Genomic DNA, 17,357 nt, shown 5'->3' with positions numbered 1-17,357 from the left:
ATGTTGAGGATAATGTTGAGGAGCAGAAAATGTTGAGGAACTCCTAGATGATAAAGAGCAGACGGATAAGAAATGGTGGAGATACTAGGAAAAAAACCCCAAACACACAGCTCAGATCACATACAGAAGGCTTCCAAAAGACTAAGAGATCTTCTCAACAAGTCCTAGAAATTCAAATTCCAAACTCAGAAACAACAATTATAAAGTAAGAGAGGTTGATCTTGGAAACAGGTTTATTAATTCACATTAGGCCTTTCTTTCTCCCTCCCTCCCTTCCTTTCCTATTCATTCATTCATTCATTCATTCAAGTAATCTCTACACCCAATGTGGGGCTCAAACTCATGACCCCAAGATCAAGAGTCACATGCTCTTCCAGATGAGCCAGCCAGGTGCCCCTCATGTTAGGCATTTCTAATGGCTGGACCAGTTGTTGCCATTTGCAGCACCACTCTCCCAAACACCTTCTTACCTACAAAAACTGAAATACTGGGTGGCTAAGGGTAGTGGCCCCACATAAGCCTCAAGAACAAAATAAATGGCCAAAAGAAATGCCAAAGAAGGGGCGCCTGCGTGGCTCAGTCGTTAAGCGTCTGCCTTTGGCTCGGGTCATGATCCCAGGGTCCTGGGATCGAGCCCCACATCGGGCTCCCTGCTCAGAGGGAGGCCTGCTTCTCCCTCTACCACTTCCCCTGCTTGTGTTCCCTCTCTTGCTGTCTCTCTCTCTGTCCAATAAATAAATAAAATCTCCAAAAAAAAAAAAAAGCCAAAAAAAGACTCCTAATGGTATTATTTGGGCTGGAGAGAATAGCAGAAGTTGAGGTAATACTGAACCTGCACAATGACAGGGTTGATAAAGTACAAAAAGAAGCAAGTGACTCCACATCTGCCCAGGATAAAGGCTCAAGGTAACCCCTGAAGTGGGATTTCTGACAAGGGAGAGATCTCAGAGCTGGAGATTGAGAAGCGGGGGATGTCCCAGGTAATTTACTGGACTGAAAAGGCAACATCAAAAAGGTGGTTGTAGAAGCACCCCCCATGTGGATTCTTATAGCCACCTCAAGCCCAATCAGCAGAAGCCTCCTCTATTAAGGACAGCATGCATGCACCAAAGAGGGTCAAGCATCAGCTGAGGATGTATACTCCAGTATCATACTGTGAACATAAGACTTTTGAAAAAAAACATATGAGACGATAAAAACAATATAAGCAGACCAAAAAAAAGTTTTGAAAATGAACATAAATGAAGATTGGCATAAACTAAAGAAATAACAAACAGAGGAAACAGAATTTGAATGGTACCTAATTAAAATCCCAGAGAAATCTGAGAGGGTATCACATCTAGAAAAACAACATAATCTAATAATAAAATATAAACACATTGCTAAGAAAAATAATCAGAATTCTTTTAAATTAATACAAGGATTGAAAAAGATGACAATTTTAAGAACTAAGACCTACCATGCCCATTTGAAGCACTCAGGCACTAGCTGGACAATCTCATGTAAGAGGAACTCCTAGGACATCTACACATGAGGAAACCCAAGGATGAAGAAATTAAGTAACTTGTGTCATGTCATAGCTACTGTCAGGGAGGCTGATCTTAAGGTCTGCAATCTAGAATGGGTCGAGTAGCAAAATTAACACATGGTTAAGTTGGAAGACTGAGGGGTCCTCCTAGAATGTGGAATAAAAAGTACAGACAGATGGAAAGATAAAAGCCCATATTGTAGGAGTTCCATGAATATAATGAAGACAAAATGAAGGGAGGGAAATGATCAAAGCAGTAATAGATAAAAATGTTTCTTAGGGGCGCCTGGGTGGCTCAGTTGGTTGGGCGACTGCCTTCGGCTCAGGTCATGATCCTGGAGTCCCGGGATCGAGTCCCACATTGGGCTCCCTGCTCGGCAGGGAGTCTGCTTCTCCCTCTCCCACTCCCCGTTTGTGTTCCCTCTCTCGCTGTGTCTTTCTCTGTCAAATAAATAAATAAATAAATCTTAAAAAAAAAAATGTTTCTTAGAATTCACAATTCACGGCTCACTGAATGCTTTAAGTTGTGTGGGAAACCTCTGGATTTCAAGGAAAAAAAAATTCCAGAAAATGCTAAAAGCATCCAGACAGAAATGGCAGGCTGTGTGCAAATAAATGAGTTATATTGACACTGAACTAACAATCAGTAATACTGGATACCTAAAGATAATTGAGCAATATCTTCCATTTTGTAGAAAAAGTGATTGTGAAAAAGATGATACATGATACAGGAACTAGCAGTGAGCAAAGAAGTCAATAAAACAAGTGAAGCTGAATCATTTGTTGCTACATAAAACAGTAATAATTAACCAAATTAACCCAAATGCTATAAAACAGTATGGGACGAAAATCACTCCAAATAAAATATATTTTAAAAAGCAAGCATTAGCTTTAGGAAAGAAAAAAAAAAGGAACTATAATCATAGTACACTATTCGACCCTGCAGGGAACAAGAGTTACAAGGTCAAAGCAATGTAAGCATTAATCACTGATGTGACCCTGACATAAAATCTTGGGAGGATGCGCATGTTGGGGGAATTAATGTAAAAGGTCTAAATCCTCCTCTATGATGTAGAAAAGTCAATACAGAGTATAAAATATTGATCAATTGAAAAACAGTAGTATATTATAATAAGCTCAAACTGGACTGAGATACCATTTTCCACTTGTTACCCTGGCAAAAACCCAAAGCCTGAAGCCACACTGCCTGTGAGTGTAAATTCGTATCACCCTCCAAGAAGGACATCTATCAAAATCATAAATGTATGCACTCAGCATTCCAGCTTGCGGGTTTTATTTTTCAGATTTCCAGGCAGAGTTGTGAAACGATACTTGCACAAGATTTACTCACTGCAGATGACTTGTGACAGCAAATGACCATAACCTGGTAGAGAGGAGTTAGGGACATGATGAAAGGCTTATACTGTGCACCTTTTTATTTTTGTAGTATAACTTTAATAATTTAAAAACACTTAGTACATTTGGGAACTTTGTTTTCTTTGCTGCTTGCACATAATTTATTTTCTGCCTTTTCTCAGAATGTTCAAAATTTTCATTGTACATTTTTTCCAGCTTTATTTAGGTATAACTGACAAGTAATACTGTGTACCTTTTTATGCCTTTTTTTTTTTCCTTAAACCAATGTGAATATATTTGTTCCTTAAAAAAAAAAGTAAGTAGCGGGGCACCTGGGTGGCTCAGTTGGTTAAGCATTTGACTTCAGCTCAGGTCATAATCTTGGGATCCCTGGGATCGAGCCCTCGTGTCAGGCTCTGTGCTCATCGGGGAGTCTGCTTCTCCCCATGCCCCTCCCCCTGCTTGTGCTCTCTCTCTCTCTCAAAATCTTAAAAAAAAATTAGTAGCTGCCTAAATGTCTTATATGGAAATATGAAGGCAAATACAATAAGGAACAGCTGAAAGGATTAAAACCAAGTGACTATGAGAAGCTACCCTGTGGCATAAGGAGCAGCAGAGCAGGGAGACTGGCTTTTGTAATAAGACTTTTGATACAACTGGCTTTACCTAGGTGAATGTATTATTTTGTTCACAAAGTTTAAAAGTAATGGCAAAAAGAAAAAGGAAAAAGAAAAACTGTGCAGTTTGGAACAGTTAAGTCATGTGCTGGGCCAAAGTTATTAAATGGTCGAAGGACACTGCCTCAACATCCTTGCTGTACAATGCTTGGGAATGACTGCAAAAATGGCAGGTCTATGAAAATCAGTGGGAGAGACATTGTATTAATGGTAGTTTGTTTTTTTTTTTTTTTTTTTTTTAAGATTTTATTTATTTGAGAGAGAAGGAGAGCACAAGCAGGGGAGGGTCAGAGGGAGAGGGAGAAGCAGGCTCCTGGTTGAGCAGGGAGCCCGACGTGGGGCTTGATCCCAGGACCCTGAGATCATGACCTGAGCCGAAGGCAGACATTTAACCGACTGAGCCACCCAGGCGCCCCAATGGTAGGTTTTATAAATAGTTCTGAAACCTTGTGATACTAGTTTTTAAAAAATATTTAAAATAAAGAATGAATATTTGTATCAGAAGAAAATGCTGATGTAATGAGAAAAGGGGTCCTTTTACAGGGAGTATTTATGTCATAACAGAGATCTCTAAGACATACTGCATAAGAGTGCCAGTTGAAAAATACAGTATAATCTCATTAAATTTTAACACATATTTGTAATATACACACCTATGTATGGAGTACATAAAAAGATACACAAACTTTTATTAGTGATATCATTTCACAATACTTCTGTGTTGATTCTTTTAAATTTTTATATCTTACCTGCATTATAAAATGTTGGACAACCACGTTCAATTTTTTATCAATTAAAAATGAAAACCTAGGGGCACCTGCGTGGCTCAGGGATCGAGCCCCGCATCGGGCTCCCTGCTCCGCGGGAAGCCTGCTTCTCCCTCTCCCACTCCCCCTGCATGTATTCCCTCTCTCACTGTGTCTCTGTCAAATAAATAAATAAAATCTTAAAAAAAAACAAAAATGAAAACCTAGTGCCAAGCTTGAAACTGGAAGCACATCCTACTTCATTTTTGCCCCACTGCAAACCACTTTCTACACAGCAATCCCACTGATAGTGGGTAAATCGGATCATACCACCCTGTTGTCCACTGGCTTCCCACTGAACTTAGCATGAATTCACACTTTTTACCAGTGCCTTCAATGCCACAAATGAGCTAGGCCCTGCCCACCATGTCTCCCGCCTCTGTTTTTCCCAGGTGCTCCCTATATTCTCACCACGCTCCTTCCAGATTTCAGATTTTCCTTTGTACTATTCTCTCTGCTTGGAATATTCTTACCCTAATCAGTCACCTGTTTCATGCCTATTAAGCCTTTAGATCTCAGTTGAAATGTCATGTCAGAGGCTTTCCCTGAAACTTTCTTTCTTTTTTTTTTAAAGGTTTTATTTATTTATTTGAGAGAGAGAATGAGAGAGAGAGAGCATGAGAGGGGGGGAGGGTCAGAGGGAGAAACAGATTCCCTGCTGAGCAGGGAGCCTGATGTGGGACTCGGTCCTGGGACTCAATCCTGGGATTCCAGGATCATGACCTGAGCCGAAGGCAGTTGTTTAACCAACTGAGCCACTCAGGCACCCCTCCCTGAAACTTTCAACAATACATATATTATCACTCTTGTCCCATCCCATGCCTTCGTTTTCTCAGGGCACACTATTCTATCCTTCACAGGACTTAGCAATTTATAATAATATATTGTGTTTACTTAATGCCTCTTTTACAAGACTGTAAGACACATTTCTTCTTTGCTAAGCTCCATAGTAGTCAAATTTTAAATCTTGACTATGTATACCCAGCACAGGAAATATTAAATACATTGCCTTCCCTCCAGAAACTTGGCTGGAAACAAGGAAAATAAATCAGACTTGCAGATCCAATGGCTAAACTTGGCTGGAAACAAGGAAAATAAATCAGACTTGCAGATCCAATGGTTAATATATAAGCATACAAAAAAAAAATACCCAATCAGGTCTGATGAGACAGTGAGATATAAACTGAAAGCTCTGAGAAGGAATGGTCAAAAGTTTCACACTAGACTTCAAATAAAATCTTAAAGGACAAAATTAATCAGGAACCAGAGTGTCATAACCATCAAAGATTCCAGAGAAAGCCAAGCAGGGAGTTTTGAGGCTCTAAACCAGCTACTAAAGGTAATTCCAGGTTTTTATGCAAAGAGTGACAAGATAAATGATATATTAGGGGAGATAAGTCTACTCACAACATCTACCTTGAGCCTGAAGAATGATGTCAACGATCTGTCTCATTGTTACCACTGTTAGCATGAAGTGGACCTATTTTAGAGTGCTGTCTGTGGGACTTAAGTGTTAATAAATTTAAAAGAACTTAAAGTCAAAAAAGAATTGGTGAGAGGATTACAGATGCTGGGGATGGCGAGGGACAAACTTAATAATGGCTTATTTCTAACCTAGGGGGCTGGTAGAATGTTAATACTGACAAAAGTGGGAATATGAGAAGTTAAAAAGGAAAGTAACTTAGAAAATTCTCAATACACTGAATGTGAAGTGACACTGGATATTCAAGGGTAGATAGCCCATAGCCAAGAAAGTACATGGGAATAGAGTTTCATATGAGGATAGGAAATAAAGACATTAGGGTTATCACAGTAGAAAGGATAGTTGAGGCCATTTATGTGTGTGCCAGCTCTTCGAGGGAGGCAGACAAGTGTACAGATACAGTGTACATTCTCAACAGGGGTACTACTGACACCAAGGGGGAGATAACAAAAAAAAAAGTGGAGAAACATTGATAGATGGTGATCTAAAGGCAAAGGGCCTTTTAAGATCTCCAAAGTTAGAGGAAAGACAGAGAAGCCAGTGAACATGCAGAGAAAAGGAACAGGAGAAAGGCCAGAGGAAACAAGAAAACAATGACTTCATACATGTCAAAAAGTTTGAAGGTTAAGGTGAACACTATCAAAGCCATCAGAAGAATTGGTAATAGTAAATCTTGAAGAAAAATTAAAAAAGGAAAAGCTCTGAAAGGGACAAAAGTTTAATAGTGACCTCCAGCTGAACAATTCTGGTACAAAGAGCACAGGCATTAGGTTTACATAAAGAAAATGGAAACACAGGACTCTGACTACTTACAGGGACCAATTCACTCTGTGGTGCTTGTCTTACCTCCCAGGTGTAGCTGAAAACAATGGTTTGAGAGCCACAGTTATGAAAGAACCATGTGGACAGAGGCAGGAAAAAGCCCTGAAAGCCACCATTACAGGCTACTTCTTTTTGGTGGTTTTTGTACAATGTCCGTTTTCACTACAATATGGCAATTTCACATGGTTTAATCTAGTAGGTATATATGTATCTTACATCTAATTAAAAATTCTTTATCATTTTTTTTTAAAGATTTTATTTATTTATTTGACAGAGAAAGAGAGCACAAGCAGAAGGAGAGGGAGAAGCAGGCTCCCTGCTGAGCAGGGAGCCCGATGCGGGGCTCGATCCCAGGACCCTGGGATCATGACCTGAGCCGAAGGCAGATGCCCAACTGACTGAGCCACCTAGGCACCCCATATCATTATATTTTTTAATGGGTACACATTTTTCTCTTGTATATTCCACTATAATTTGTATAACCAACACCCTGTGACACATTTGGTGAGTAACTTTTTTCACTATTTTAAATAATTCTACAATGACTTATCTTTTTCCACAATTTTCAGTTGAAGTTACTAATTATTTCCTTACGATACCTAAAAATGAATTATTAAATCAAAAATGTTTAATGCTCTTTGATTCAAGCAGTCAAAATGTTTTTGAGAAAAACTGTGTCAATTATACTCATATCTTTCTCTATGGTATGAAATTTTGTCTCATCACAAGTATTGTCTGATATTCAGAAGGGGAAATGGATGAATCCCTGAATGGGAAGAAAAGAAGCAATGGAAACTAGATACTGTAGGGTGGGGATATTTAATGAAAATAAAGTCCAAGCAAAAATGGTACAAAGCCAATGTGGGAAAATGTGGGAAAAGATAAGAGTACCAATAAGAAGGTCAGTGTGTATGGGAAAGACCACAACCATCTGAAAAGGAAGAGGGGGAGTAAGTGAAGAGACAAAGGTGTATCAGTATGTGCAAAGTATCCTTTTGATGCCCTGGCTTTCTCCACAAACCAGAGAACTTCAGAGAGAACTCAGAATATTTCAAAAGGGACTCCTCTTCCATGTATTAGCCTGAGCCTGTAATTTGCCATGGTGCCTAGCTGATTTCTTTGGAGTTCATTCGCCATTATACAATGATCTTCACCCTGCTCTGAGAGATTACTTCTGGGTAACAGAGGGATTGGGTAACTGTGCAGAAAGCAAAATCAGTCCCAAGAGATGGTTTTATAAGGGATATGGTTTCTAAGATGACTCAGTAAAGCTACATTCTTCAATTCTTAACAAGCCAAATTCTTTGGCTGCTTAAAATAATCAGAAACATCCTTTGTGCCAAAAGGAAACTTTTGATTCCTAACCCACAATCCCTGGGGCCTCATTACTATTTAAAATTGAAGAAACAAAGAGTCCAGTGGGCAGGTGTCCAGGCTCATGTTCTTACCTACGGAGACCAACTGGCTGTTGTTCTCCAGCATCACAGCTCGGTGTAGCTTCCTCTGAGCGGGGTCCCGGCAGCCCCGCTCCTCCTCAGTGAAGCCCCCAGAGACATCCTTGAATGTTACCAGTTCCTAAAACATTAAGCAAATTCCTCCTCAACTGACAACTGTTTGCACAAATGCCCTGGAAGGACTGTGGGGCTGGTAGCATTGGACAAAGTGAGAAGGGGACAGAAGAAGAGTACAGTGCAGGGAGCTGAGTCATCTAAGTCAAGTTTTGTTGGAACAGCTTTCCTTTCTCATCTACTTGGCTACTTCTATCCAAATCCTTCCCCTCCTGCCCACAACTCACTCAAGCTCAAGCTGTCCAGTTACTGAATCTTTCTTTGTCACTGTCATTTCACGGTCATTGCTGAGTTGTCCTTTCCACCCCATTCCTACCATTATTCTGACAACCTCAACACTCAAGAGAACAATTTGCTGACTGCTCTAACCTCACATTTCTTAATTTCTTTATAGTGCTCATGATCTCTGTCTCATTTCTTCACACTCAAAAACCATGACCAGGGCCATTTCACTATGTGGACCACTCTGCTTTTGAAATATTGATCTCTTAATATCCTACTCCTTAAAAACATCTTCCTGATCTTGGGGCGCCTGGGTGGCTCAGTTGTTAAGCGTCTGCCTTCGGCTCAGGTCATGATCCCAGGGTCCTGGGATCGAGCCCTGCATCGGGCTCCCTGTTCAGCGGGAGGCCTGCTTCTCCCTCTCCCACTCCTCCTGCTTGTGTTCCCTCTCTCACTGTCTCTCTCTCTGTCAAATAAATAAATAAAATCTTTAAAAAAATAAAAACAAAAAAACCAAAAAAACATCTTCCTGATCTTTTTGCTCTTCCTCTTCCATCACACCTGCTTTATCAAGATCACCACCCTCAACTCTTCCTCTTTTTTCCTTCCAGCCAAAGTATACTTCCGATCTCAAATCTTTCCCTAGTCCTATCAATCATATGTCCTTTCTTGTTCTAAACTAAGTAGTTGAACATTCCTGGAAAAAAGAAAATAGCACACATACACAAACCATGATACTCTCCTTAGGTATTCCCAAATATTTACAGCCAGCCCTGTTTCTCCTCACCTGCAGGCTCCAAATCTCTACCTAACATCTGCACTTAGATGTCTAGGAGGCACTTAAATTTTTTTTTTTTTTTTTTTTTGAGGCACTTAAAATTTAATAGGCCCCAACGAAACTCTTGCTCCCAACAATCTCCATCAATATCTGCTCTTCCCTAGGGGTCCCCACTTACAGTAAATGGCCACAGAACCCACCCAATTGCTAAAGCCAGTCTTAGAAGTCATTTTGATTCTCTCCTCTCTCCCTCACATTTTATCCATCACCAAGTCCTACCTCTAAAATGTATCAGAATCTACCCACTTCTCTACACCTTGCACAGTTATGGTTATAAGCCCCAGCCATCATGTAGTCCCAACTGTACCAACCTCCCAATTTGTCTCTCTGCTTCCATACTTGCTGTCCAACACAATGAATTTTCTACATAGTAGCCAGGGTGATCTTTTAAAACATATACCACATCAGGCATGAAACCCTCCAAAGGCTTTGCAATGGACATCAAGTAAAATCTAGACGCTTCATCTTGGCCTGCAAGGTTTTATAGACTGGGTCCTGTCATTTCTCCAACCTCAGCCTGAATCACTCCTCCCTATGTATCACACTCAGCCCCAGTGACCTTGCAGGTCCTTGACAACATCAAACCCATCCCAACTTAGGGCCTTTGCACTGGCTGTTCCTTCTGCCCAGAACGTTCTTTTCCCACATCTTCACACGCCTGGCTCCTTATCATTCAGGTCTCAGCCAAATCGCTACTCCTCAGAGAAGCATTTCCTTGACTGTCTAATCCACAGTGGTACCCAGAAACTACCACTTCTTGTTTTAATTTCTTTGTACTACTTATGTCTTATCCCATTTTCTTATTTATTCATTTGCTTTCTTATTTAACTGTCTCTCCCCACTAAGATATATATTCCTTAAGAACAGAGAGATATTTGATCCTTGCATCCCCAAGGCCTCAAGCAATGCCTGGCATCTAACAGGAATCCAGGCGTTTATTTAGTTAACTTCACAGTGACTCTGGTTCCTTCCAGGGTTCTGTTGATGGAGCAACACTTCTCAAACTACCTCTGGTGAAGGACAAGTTTATTTTAAAAAGTTTCTAATATGTCACACTTTTGTCAGATATTTTTACAAAATACAATAAAAAAGAGTTACTAGAAATAAAAACCCAGATGTATAAAATACCAATGCCATTTAAAAAAATATTAGATTTGACGGACATAACATTTTTAAACACTCTTAGTTTCTCTCCTTATGTCTTTGCAGACTGGTAACAAGCAGCAGTCTGTGGACTGGCACCAGCCTTCGGGCCACACCCTGAAAAGCAGAATGACAAAATACACACAAAATGACTAAGAACCAAGTGAAGCCAAGGAAGCAGCTCAACTCTGGGCCAGGGAAGTACCTGATAACCTTCAGAACTCCAACACCTCAGGCCTGAAGCTGAAGGGGCACTACTCACACGCTCCTCAGGAATCTGAAGAAAACCAGGCTGTTTGCAGGAGTGACAGGACTACCCTACTTATCACCAGTGGAGAAGGTAAAGATGAGGGAAGGTGGCAGCTTCCTCCCAAGCTCTCCTCTCAAGGTCTTGGGTATCCACTGTGTCTGAGGTGAAAGAGATGAGATTGGGCTCAAGAAGCCTGCAAGTCCAGTGGCACCTGGGTGGCTGTTGGTTAAGCATCCAACTCTTGATTTCGGCTCAGGTCATGCTCTCAGGGTCCTGGGATTGAGCCCCGTGTTGGGCTTCATGCTCAGTGGGGAGTCTGCTTGAGGATTCTCTCTCTTCCTCTGCCCCTACCCCGCCATGCGCTCTCTCTCTCTCCCCCTCTCTAAAATAAATAAATGTTAAAAAAAAAAAAAAAAAGCCTGCAAGTCCCTGCGCAGAGGTGGGACAGAGAAGGGGTAGAAGTGGAGGTTGCTGCCTCAGGGAGCCATACATACACCCACTAGGACAACAGCGCCTGGGGTACATCGGAGCAGTAGAATTAGCCACTCCTCTCAATCAGACTTTCTTCTCAGCCTCAGAGAACAAGGTTTCTTTCTGTCCAAGGCTAACCTCTCCTGAGAGGTTAGCCTTGGACATTCTAGCTCCAATCCTTTTCTTCCTTCTGAAATTCAAGTCCATCAATTATCTTTTTTCCCTTTCATTTCTGATTCATTTTTCCACTCAGTCATCTGGATGGTCTAAGACTCCTACCCAATCTCAATAATATTCAAACCACTTCAGATCTTGTCAACTCATGTCCCAAATCTCCCACCATAGTATTACCTCTTCTTTATTTTCACTGCCACTGTTCCATGTAAGGCCCTCATTTCATACCTAGACCACAATAACTCCTTACCAAGTCTTTAAAGTACAAGTTTTGTCATCTTTCAATCCATAGACTGAAAGACAGAATCATTACTTTTTTAAGATCTCACAAAGTGGTGGGGAGAATTCCATGCCAAGAATGGAAAGGGCACATACACATATATATAATATATATATTTTTTTCTTTTTGAAATGACATATTGATGGACTACTAACTCTGCAGTAGATTAGAGATTGCTGGATAAGAAATGGTGGAACAGTGGGCCAAATGAAAGGAATCAGTGTGACAAAGGAAAAGGGAAAGAAAATAGTGGTTCTGCTAAAGACAAAGGGGGGAATGAAGGAATCTGAATAATGAAGAGTCGTGTCCCCCGCCCCCCCCATCAGTGGAGCTAATAAGTTACACCCAAGGTGGACTCAGTATCCTGAAGGCCAACCAAAGGGGAAGGTCATGGGACTAGTAGTTTCCTGTTCCCACCTGACAAATTTCAAACTTTTTAAAACTACATATATCATGTGGCTTTCCACTTCCTTTTCAGAGCCCATCCTCGCTGGATCCAACAATTAGAGGTAGGAAACAGTAATGCTGAAGTCAGGAGGTAGACAAGATCTGTCATCACAGAGGATTACCTGCAGTCAACCAGATGTCATGCTGTAGTCTAGAATAGCCCTTTACATGCTGCTTCTGCCTTGACTTGTATTTCTCACGTCCATTTTGCAACTCCTTCTAGTTTCAGGACAATCAACAACTGCCTTTCTGAAGCATGAAGATAAGTTAAATGTTTCCTCCTCCAAGATCTCATAGTATTTTTCCCATCTCTCTACCAAAGCTATAAAATCTGTCTTCCAAATTAGCTACAAGATTCTAAAGGACAGGGGCCATGTTCCGCTAATCTTTAAATCCCCAGCAACTAGCTCAACTGACTAGGAATCTAAATGATATTTATAAATTCAACTTAAATGAATAATGAAAAGATACAAGTAAAACTGAACTTCAGGATCATCAAAGGAAACTCTTAATTTTACAGATGAGAAAACCAAGGCTCATGATAGTGAAGTGACTTACTCAAGGTCACAAAGGGAGGGGTTAAATTGGGACTCCTGCCTTTCAGGAGACTCAAGGAGAATGTCTGGTTTATAAGAGAACACTCAATAAATATCGGTGGAATGAAATCCTTTCTTTAAATTCAAGTTATTAACATATACCAGAATCTCAAAATTTCACTATATTAGCAATCCCCATCGCTGTGATAAATAATCTTCATCAGGGACCAGGTAGAGGAAAAGGAAGGAAAATACAGAGAGCACAGGGTCTTATTCACATTAATTTCCTTTGAAGTCCTCAATTCCTTTTCAAGGCACAGAGATGGCATTCTCAGGACCTTGAGGCAGCTTACTGCCTTCTAAGCCCATTTTTATAAGAGCTCATGTTCTCGGGCGCCTGGGTGGCTAAGTCGTTAAGCGTCTGCCTTCAGCTCAGGTCATGATCCCAGGGTCCTGGGATCGAGTCCCGCATCGGGCTCCTTGCTCGGCAGGAAGCCTGCTTCTCCCTCTCCCACTCCCCCTGCTTGTGTTCCTGCTCTTGCTGTCTCTCTCTCTGTCAAATAAATAAATAAAAATCTTTAAAAAAAAAAAAAAGAGCTCATGTTCTCTTCCTATGTATATAAGAACTGTATTTGCCAAGCAAGTTTGCTGGTAGAGGTGTTAAGAAACAATTGTTTCTTCCTTAAAATCCAGCCTGATATTTCATTCAAGTAACTTCTGGTGTAATTGACCTCTTTAGCTCTGGAGAGGGAATAGCATGGAGTTGGAAGACATGGGCTTTCCTTCTGACTCTGCTGCTCTGCAACAGAGGACACGGTGTTTGCCTTCAGCTTTCTCAGAATTACAGCTCTCCTTGGTAAAATGCCAGCACCAAGGCAGAGAGGGGGCTGGCTGATCCCTTCCATTTCCAACATTCTATGATTCTAAGTGTCAATCTTGAGGTAACTTTCTAGGAATGGTTTTATAGAGACAAATGAGTAATCAGTTTCTTAAAAAGTGCTCCTCGGTAATTTAACAATTTATTGTACCAATTAAACATGTAGATATGTTGGTAAAGGGAACGAAGCAATCAGAGCATAAAAGATGAATAACCCATCTTATATACCTTCATGATGCTCACATCGAGTATGTAGAGAAATATCTCACAATAAATCCAACAAATCGTTGGGTGTACAAAGGCCAATGGGATTAAAAAAAAAGTGAAATTCTTTTAGTAGGTTTGGGGTTGGGGGAAGTGCCTACGACTCTTAATTCTTAAAAAACACCACAGATAACTCTGATGAATATCTTGGTTAAGAAGCATTTCTGGGACTGATTTGGTAACTACTGTGCTGGCATTTAACAAATTTTTTTAATGTTTAATAAATGGTTATTGTTAATATGTGTATTTTATTTTTTTCATACATGGAATCTGCTCATGAAGAAAAGCACCATAATTTATAATTCTGTTTGTTTTCCTGAGACTACTGAACACTGGCCAGAGCATGTGATAACTGAATAACTTTTAATATGAGTGAAATGTCTTGGCAGGAAAAGGGTGACTTTGAGAGAGAACCAGGCAAAGATGCTGTGTGGAGTCTTTCAATAGAATAGCTGAGTGCTTTGGGGAGTGGGCCAAGTTCATAGAGGGAGGGTGGTTCAGTAAAAATGATGTGGAATTTAAAGTAAGCAGCCACATGTGCAGACTCTGGCCACATCATTTGATAGCTACATGTCCTCAGTATATTAATGTTCTTACACCTATATTTATAAAATGTATGTCTCACACTGAAGTCTGACAATAAAAATAAAGTACAGAACAAACACAGGACCTGACACCAGATAGGTGTCAATTAATGCTGATGTTTTTCCTTTGTTCCAAGCAAGAAAGGTTATGTTCATTCTCAGAGAGATGGCATTTTCAGAGAAGAAACCCCAACTCACCTGGAACTTGGTCATTTCCTCCTCTCAGGAAGGACAGAATCCTGGACAAGTAGAGTTAGAGAAAGAGAAAAAGCCATGAATATCAAGTCCACCTTGCAGGATACAGAGTAGCCAGTCCAGCAAGACTGTAGGAAAAAAGTTACTCTGCTCCTGCTACTAACCCCTTTTCAGTCAACCCTTCACACGCTCTCCTGAGATGCCTTCCTAGTCTCCCCCAGGCTGCACCTCCCTCGCCTCTCTCCACAGGGTTTTGGATTAAACAGTCCAAGCCTCCCCGCCAAACCCACGAGGGTGAATAAATTCCGCTGCCCCCAGCAACACTAAGATGTGTCAATTTCCTCAGGGTTTCTGATTTCTGCCCTAAAGTTCGAGAAAGACCAGTAGGAGCTCTCGGCTTGGATGCTTTGCCTCAGAATGGATTTCAACTCCCTGAGGCGCCTTCCCTGACCTGCCTCATTTCTGGGGTGGGAGGACAGTGTTGTGGGGACAGAAACCTCGGTCCCTCAAAGAGGCCCCTCTAGGTCGCCTAACGTCCACCGAAAACCGTGGAATAAGGCCAGTCACCGGCACAGAAATGGCCGGTGCGACCAACTACGAAGCCTCCAGGCCGGCCAAAGCCAGAGCTCAGACGGGCGAAGGACGGATCCCTCGGAGCCGCAGCCACTTCTGCGCTGGGGGCGCTTAGACTCAGGTGATCACAGTCAGGTCGGGCGGACAGAGCGGCGGTCGCGACGATCGGACGCACGTGCGACCCCGGGCCGCACCTCCTGCAGGTCGCGCGCCTTCCCACAGCTGCCCAACCAGGTTTCCGGATCTCAGCGGCCTGCACCTCCCCCGAGGCACTCCCACATCCCAACCACCAGACGCCTCCCTGCGCGCGGCGCTGGCTGTCCTGTCCCGCGCGTCTCACCTCCCACGTGGAATACGATACCTGGAAAAGCAGGACTCCCGACACTGACCCGCACCCGCTCCTACGGGCTCGGAACTACAAGTCCCAAAAAGCTGGGGGATGGCCACGCCCATTTCCGACGCACGCTTCCGGCGCTGGTCCGGGTTTGGCGGGCTGTGACGCCGAGGGTTGTTGCTTTACGCTGGCGTCTGCTTGTTCGCTGTTCTTTGAGGTTAGAGGCTAATTTGTTCAAGTTCCCTTACTTTTTTTTGTTGCTGTTGTTAAACAAACGCGTAAGAATTATTTTAGGAATACCCATTAAAGGGTTTTTTATTTTGCTGAATTCCTACTGGCGTGAAAAGAACGTAAATATCAGCTCTAATTTTGTCTTTGCCTTAAACGAATATATGCTACTCAGCATCACCAATTCGGCTCCAAAGTTCATGCATTTGGCAAACAAGAGGGCCTGCTATGTTCCAGGAACTTAAAAATCACTGGATATAAAATTTTTATTTATTTATTCTTAAGATTTTATTTATTTGACAGAGACACAGCGAGAGAGGGAACACAAGCAGGGGGAGAGGGAGAGGGAGAAGGAGAAGCAAGCTTCCTGCTGAGCAGGGAGCCCGATTCGGGCTGGATCCCAGGACTCTGGGATCATGACCTGAGCCGAAGGCAGACGCTTAACGACTGAGCCACCCAGGCGCCCTGGATATTAAATTTTAGTGGGACAAAGAAGCAATACTTGTTTATACATAAATGGTATAGTGTGTTATAAAGTGATATGTGTTACAGAAAAAGTAGAGCCGAGTTGGAGGATTAAGGGGTGTTGGTGTGTGTTGAGATACGCTTTGCAGTTTTATTTTTTTAAGATTTTATTTATTAGAGCACAAGCAGGAGGAGCAGCAGGCAGAGGGAGAAGCAGGCTTCCCACTGAGCAGAGAGCCTGATCTGGGATTCTATCCCAGGACCCTGGGATCATGACCTGAGCTGGAGGCAAACGGTTAACCGACTGAGCCACCCAGGCACCGCTGCTTTGCAGTTTTAAATAGGGGTTATTGGAGCAAAGATACTGAGATGAAGTAATCAGTCTCGCGACATTCAGAACTCTTTCTTAAATGTACACAGGCAACTATTTATGCACACACATACTTTTTAAACAACATGGGGTCATGCCATATATATGGGCCTACAGTTTGCTTTTAAAAATACAGTAGTACTTACTGTGTATCATAAATTTACCAGAGAAGGGGCGCCTGGGTGGCTTCAGTTGGTTAAGCCTCTGCCTTCAGCTCAGGTCATGATCCCAGGATCCTGGGATTGAGCTCGGCATCGGGCTCCCTGCTTAGCAGGGAGCCTGCTTCTCCCTCTCCCTCTGTCTGCTTCTCTGCCTCCTTGTTCTCTCTCTCTGTCAAATAAAATCTTTAAAAAAAAAAAAAATTTACCAGAGAAACAAACCCTGCCCCCTTGAGACCCTTTTAATTATTACAGCCTTCAAGGGGAGAGCAACAAAATTCTCCCAGGCTGCACCTTCATTACCTTCACCCCTTCCTGAGGGGCACAAGGCCACTCCCAACTCTCCCCAGGACCTTCCCTTCAGATTTATTTTGGGAGTTAACTGTTGCCTGGACCTCTCCTCTGTATCTTCCCCCTTCGTTAGTGTATTAGCTTCCAAATGCTGCTGTAATAAATTACCACAAACCTAGTGACAAAAAACAAAACAAAACAAAAAACAAAAAACCCCCACAAATTTCTTTTCCTACAGTTCTGGAGGTCAGAAGTCTGAAATCAGTTTCACTGGGCTAAAGTCAAGGCATCAGCGCAGCCGGTTCCTTCTGGAGGCTTAGAGAAGGATTTGTTTCCTTGTCTTTCTCAAAGTACATTTGATAGCCTCTATTCCTTGGCTGTGGCTTCTACTTCCATCTTCAAAGTGCTTGACTCCAA

Source organism: Neomonachus schauinslandi, chromosome 6 (genome assembly GCF_002201575.2).
Source record: "Neomonachus schauinslandi chromosome 6, ASM220157v2, whole genome shotgun sequence".
NCBI classification, from domain to species: domain Eukaryota; kingdom Metazoa; phylum Chordata; class Mammalia; order Carnivora; family Phocidae; genus Neomonachus; species Neomonachus schauinslandi.
This window is presented reverse-complemented; position numbering follows the sequence as displayed.